The sequence below is a fragment of the Echinops telfairi genome, unplaced genomic scaffold (assembly GCF_000313985.2).
Source record: "Echinops telfairi isolate 266 unplaced genomic scaffold, ASM31398v2 ScPeMD7_9;HRSCAF=40, whole genome shotgun sequence".
NCBI lineage: Eukaryota > Metazoa > Chordata > Mammalia > Afrosoricida > Tenrecidae > Echinops > Echinops telfairi.
The window spans coordinates 78,504,910-78,511,340 of record NW_022103906.1 but is presented as its reverse complement, the minus strand read 5'-3'; the positions used below and the strand labels follow the sequence as shown (position 1 = coordinate 78,511,340).

General features: G+C 36.5%; 1 protein-coding gene across 4 annotated transcripts in view; it reads right to left on the bottom strand.

The window, feature by feature from the left end:
* The window catches only part of ASXL2 (ASXL transcriptional regulator 2), an 80,520-nt gene that overhangs the window by 67,994 nt on the left and 6,095 nt on the right, over window positions 1-6,431 (bottom strand). Inside the window, exon 1 of one of the 4 annotated variants that reach the window (XM_045286688.1) lies at window positions 3,014-3,056. The exons of the other annotated variants lie outside the window; for them this stretch is intronic. The gene's annotated coding sequence lies outside the window, so the exon portion shown is untranslated. Of the gene's footprint in view, window positions 1-3,013; window positions 3,057-6,431 lie in introns of those variants that run through there. 4 annotated transcript variants of the gene reach the window in all.

The following is a 6,431-nucleotide window of genomic DNA, read 5'->3' as shown; positions in this document are numbered from 1 at the left end:
GAGCAAATGTTTTGAGAATGATGAGGGCAATGAATGTACAAATGTGCTTTACACAATTGATGTATGTATGTATGGATTGTGATAAGAGTTGTATGAGCTCCTAATAAAATGATAAAAAAAAAGAGTAAGCAAATCAAGGAAGTATAACACTTTACCGAAAACAACGGATGAAAAAATTAAAGAAGTTCCAATAGGAGAGCCTCTGCTTATGAACTGGAAGAGAGTGGTGTTAAGAGGTCAGTATTACCCAAAGCAAGAGTGAGAAACTATTTATAAAACATTTATGTAAAAAAATTGAATACCTAGAATATATAAAAAAGATCTTCAATAACAGAAAAAAAAATGGGCAAAAGACTTCAACAGACACTATTCCAAAAGATGACATACAAATAGCCATTGGGCACACCACTAAGATGGTTAGTACTTCAAAATATGGAAGCAATAGGTGTTGGCGAAAAATGGAATCCTTGTGTCTTGCTAACAGGAATATAAAATAGTACAGTTTGGCAGTTCCTCATGAAATTCTCGTATGGTTCTAGTGGTTAACACATTGGGCTAGTCCAAAATGACTAGCCCTCTCACAGGGGAAGTATGAGGCTTACTACTCCTGTAAAGTTTTGCAGGCTTGGAGACTCGCATGGGAGTTGGACTCTGCCCTAGAGGGCAGGGTCTGCCATCGGCATTGACTTGATGGCAGCGCACGCGATGCCCTAGAGCAGTGGTTCTCAACCTTCCTGGTGCCACAACCCTTTAATACAGTTCCTCATGGTGTGGTGACATCCCCAACCATAAAATTATTTTTGTTGCTACCTCTTAACTGTCATTTTGCTACTGTTATGAATCGGGCAACCCCCGTGAAAGGGTATTCAACCCCCAAAGGGGTCGTGACCCACAGGTTGAGAACCGCTGCCTTAAGGGGGATGCTTGATAATGTTCTCCAACATAAAATGACAATGATGTCTCTAAGGTGAACCTGAGATGATATAATATAAACCATAGATGCATGAATGGGTTTGGGGCTTGGACTTTGTGCTTAGATTTATCGGTTCTTATGACTTGGCCCTGTTTGATGCTCACACCCATGAAAAGATCACTGAAATTATGGGTGCTATAACAAAGTGTAGTGAAGAAACTAGATGGTGCCTGGCTATAAAAATAGCATCTGGGGTCTTTAAAGGCTACTTTTCAAACAAACAGTCCTCTAAGTCAAATGTCAACTAAGTCCACATCATGTCAACTAAGAAGCACATCAGCTTGTGTGACCCAAGGATTGTAAATAATACCATCCAAATCTAAAGGAGGGGAAGGCATCAAGGCTAAGACTGTGAACACCTAGTTTTCAGAGGTTATGGATGACAATGGAAGCCGAAAATCCATTTGAAGGATCCTTATATAAATTTTGTCTCCAAGGAATCCCCTCTGATCATATTTGAGGGTTAAGAATAGCCCTGTTATCCCAGTCAATTATGGTAAATAAATAAATGAAGGAGAAATGCACATAGATTAAGCCCCTGGGAATCTTCTCTGAGCATGGACCAAGGATGTGAATAGTCTGTTAACATGCAGGATACACTGGAAAGTAGATTGTTGCAGATGCCCATTAGGTTAAGATTTAGCATCCTATCATTTGATCTTCCTTTTGATCCATTTAAATTTGTTCCTAGGTTTAAATGTGTTCTACTTTCTTTTTGATGAGGTTTTTGTTTTACCATGTTATTCTTCTTAGTTGTTGTTGTTTTTCAATGTTTTGAATTATATGAAATCCAGTGAGACAGTAACTGGAAAAATGGTTCCTTGGGGGTATGGCAGTGGAGACTGGGGGTGGGGGATGGAGAGCTAATAGTGATGAGTACAAGAATAAAGAAATATTCTACAACTGATTGTGGTAATGACTGCACAACTCTTTCGGATGTGACTGAACTATTGAATTACATTAATTATATGCCAATACAACTGTGGGAAGAAAAAACTGTCATATGATTCAATAATTCCATTTGGAGGTATAAATCCAGGAGAACCAAATAGATTTTTCAACTCCAGTGTTCACAGCTGCTTTAATCACAGTAGTCAAAAGATGGAAAGCAACTCAAGTTTCCACAAACAGGTGAATGGATAAACAAAACATCACTCTACCATATAAAAAGGAATAAAATTCTGATACATTCAACTATAACATGAATGAACCTTGAAAACAGTATGAATGCTAAGTGAAATAAGCTAGACAAATATATGATTCCATCTGTATGGAGTATCTAAAACCACTGCCATCGGGTCAATTCTGACTTACAGTGACCCTGCCGGAAAGGGTAGAACTGCTCCCTAGAGTTTCTGAAGCTGTAGATCTTTACAGAGGCAGAAAGCCTCACCTTTCACCCTTGGAATGGCTGCTGCGTTCAAACTGCGTATCTTAGGGTTAGCAGCCCAGTGCATAATCCACTCTGCCACAATATCTAGACAGAAGGCAGATCAGAGGTTAAGAGGAGCTGGAGGATGAAGAGCAAAGGCTGAAAAGCTATTGCTTAATGGGACGGAGTTTCTGTTTGAGATGGTGAGAAAGACTTGAGAATATGGAGTAACGAAGCTGCACAACACATGGAAGTGGATTCCTGCAGATGCCCGTTAAGGTTATTACTAGCGCTGTTTTATGCACATTTAAATGGTCAGATTGGTAAATTTTCTGTTAATATATTTTACCACAAAAGCAAAGCATAAATCATAAGAACAGGATCTTGAATATGAACTTAATGGAGTGCTAATTTAACTATAGCCAAGAAGATTTATTAAGCTCTAACTACATGACAAGTATACTGTGAGTAAGTATAAGTATACAGTGTTAAGAAAATATATGTACGTGATTCTTGCTCTGAACTCTCTCAGGCAAGTCAGATAAGTGTGAATAATAAATATAACAGCAAGCTGCTATAAGAAGAAGTAAGTTTAGATGCTTATACCAACACAGATGAAAAGTCAATTCAATAAAGAATCCAGACCAGGAATTTTTAAGTGTTCTCACCTAGTTTTAAATATGCTATCATTCCCTTCGAAGGTATACCAATATTCTCTCTAAACCAGAGCACAAACATATTTTCAGTCAGCCACAGTGCAAATGTTACACACACATTTCTAATCCCTGAAATATTTTCACTATTAATCTGCAAAATACTAGCTACCCCAATGCTTGTAAATCAAATGGTGATTTCTATAAACCCAAATGTGGGTTCATTTATAAAATTATAAGCAAACGGTAACTATTATATAATACAAGTACAAAGAGCATATTTCATAAACTTTACATATTATCATTATTACTTAGTTACTAGTACAAGTGAAGATTAAGTTGATTTAAATTTATAAAATTGTTACTTATAATTGCATAACACTGCTTTAGAATAAAGGAATACTTCTTACCTTCTGGAATTGGAATGCAACCCAAGAAAATGAAAGAAGAAGAAAAAAAAAGCTTTTAATTTTTCTTTACAAAGCAATTATTAAAATTCTCCCTTTCCCACCCAGCAATATCCACCATTCTTCAAATTAGCAACCCCGTATTTGTTTTCATAAAACATTAATTGCTTCTTTAAATTTTACTAGCCCAAATAAAACTAGCTACACAATTAAGTTGCAGGAAATAGTCTAAACTACTTCTGCTAACAGTTTGCTGTCTTTATTTTGTGGCAAAGTAAAACTATTTGAAGAAGTTAAAGAGTTTAGAGTTAACTGTGAACTATTCCCATGCATTTCCATTGCAAGGAGCCATCATAAAGCCATCAGCTATGTTTACTAGTTTCTCTTTGAACCACAATGAAACTCACTGTGAATCTGAATTAACGGGTAATTTTCTCTGTAAATATCTAAACACTTGTTTCTATGTTTTTCATTATTCATCATTTCTGACACCCCTATCAGGTTTACAGGCTTAAGAAAGACTGCAAATTAGTAGATAAAAATGACATAAATCTAAATACCAAGGTATGAGGCAACATCAACTTTCGGTCCATAATGTGAATTCAGGAAATTAACTATAATGCTTTCAATTCTTAAACTAAGCACAAGGAAATTCAGCTTGGTAAATAATTAAATGAAACATCCTGCAGAGATAATGATTTCTGCTGAAAAGTGGCAGACAATGTTGACTGTATTTTCTTGCCATATACTATGGAGAAGTGAAAAAACTTTAAGCACTCTGATTAGATTTTGGTATAAGATGCGATAAAGCATTATAAACCTTAACTACATGGCAAATGTATGTGAGAGAGATTAGATTAGTTTGTCATAAATAAGTATATTATCACTAAACATATATAACTTAGAATTCTCAAAGAGGTAAACTTAACCGGGTGAATGTTTACTGGGCATGCTCTTAGTCAGAGAGCCTCCAATGTGCTTTTTCTTTACTACTGCAACTCTAAGTCAGCTTAATATCTTGCTTGGGATACAACATTTGTATATAAGAAAAGCTCCTCGCTAGGTGGCAATTTTTAGTTCTGCAAAACAGCACATAAAGACTTGTTTAAAAATATGGTTAGGACCATTCTTTAAATATATACGCAATATGTACTGCCCTTTCTAAAGTCATTAAAAATGATTGAAGTTTTATTTCAGTATTTTTCAGGAGCAGTTTATAATGAAAAAACCCACTACCAGTGCCATCAAGTCAATTCCAACTCATAGTAACTCCAGGTCAAAGTAGAGCTGCCCCAGAGGATGTCCAAAACTGCCATCTTTATAGAAGCAAATTGCCTGAACACAGTTCAAACTATGGACTTTTCAGTTAGCAGGTGAGTGTTGACCCAGTGCACCACCAGGGTCGCCTAATTTATAATTAGGAAGCAATTAACCTAATAGTGTGTTACAAGATGTGTCTGAATTTAAAAATAACAGCAAGTAACAAATCAGAAAGAGGGGGTGAAATACATAAAGAGGCAGTACACCAAAAAGTCACAATGTCACTGAGTTAATTTCGGCCAATGGCCACTCTTTGGAACAGAGTAGAACTGCCCCTATGTGTTTCCAAGACTGTAACTTTTTTTTTTTTTTGGACTGTAACTCTTTATGGAAGTAGAAAGCCTCATCTTTCTCCTGTGGAGCAGTTGATGGTTTTGAATTGCTGACCTTGTGGTTAGCAGCCCAATGTGTAACATTAAGCCTCCTAGAAGCTCCTAAAACACATTGGGGGGAAAAACCCAGAGTCCAGAAGCAGTACAACGGGTTTCTAGTTTTACTGTGCTCCTTGCATGACCTTGGCCAAATCTAAATCTACATGGACCTTAGTTTCCTCAATACTAAAATAAGATTTAACTATTGTGTCACAATCTTTTCCAGTGCTAAGATTCTATGACTAAAAGGATACAACTGATAAGAAAAGGGAGGGAAGAGAGCGAATAAGGTATGCAAGTGAGATGACATATTTGGGAGTAATATTAGGCATGAGCAACATCATTATGTAATCCAACAGTAAGCTTCATTTGTAAGGGGTGAATGTCCAAGTTATCTGTTACCCCTAAACTGGCCATTATCACTATGTAACGTGCACTTTCCTTTGCAGGTTTTCTCCATAAAGTTACAATGCTTTTATGCATTCCCTGACTTCTTGCAAAGGTCATAAATAAATAACCACCTATACTCAGAGGCTAGGAAAGTGGCTGGGTTCATATAATTAACTCCACAAATTAATCTTCCACACCAATCTTATGGTGTAAAAGCTTCAAATTCATGTTTCACCAGAATTGCAAACTGTGATAGATCATTAACCTTTGGCATCACCTGTGAACAGTCGAAGTCAGAGAATATTAATCTGTGGATTCTAAATTTATGAACATCAAGAATCCCGCCCCTCCTTTCTATTCAATGAATGGAAAGATAAAATAATAATAATAAACGGGACAAGAGGTCTCTGGGAATATTTTACTCACTGTTTTAAAATTTCCTTCCTAAAAACTCTATGAGCTGATATAAGAAGAGTCCGTCTAACATAGCTAATAACATGAAGGAATTAGGTTAACAAAACCTCCCATAGGGGAAAAAGCACTAACAGTGATGGCTACTCAGAGGGAAGGCTGGGAGTCCTTCCACACTTAATGATGCTGTCAAAAGCACAATGGTAAAGATGAATGGCAGCCACAGCTGACTGAGGGGGAAAGCTGGTATTCAACCAGCCTAAGAATAGAAGTAGTAATGAGTGATAACAGTAAAGGATTCTTACGAATGGTCTAAGGACATGTTGTATAAGCTATTCTGTGTAGGTGTTTTGTCAATAGTGAGTACTCTTTTTTTTGTGTGTTAATTTTTTTATTAAATACTTCTTTTTTTAAATCGTTTTATTAGGGGCTCATACAACTCTTATCAGAATCCATACATACATCAATTGTGTAAAGCACATTTGTACATTCATTGCCCTCATCATTCTCAAAACATTTGCTCTCCCTCTAAGC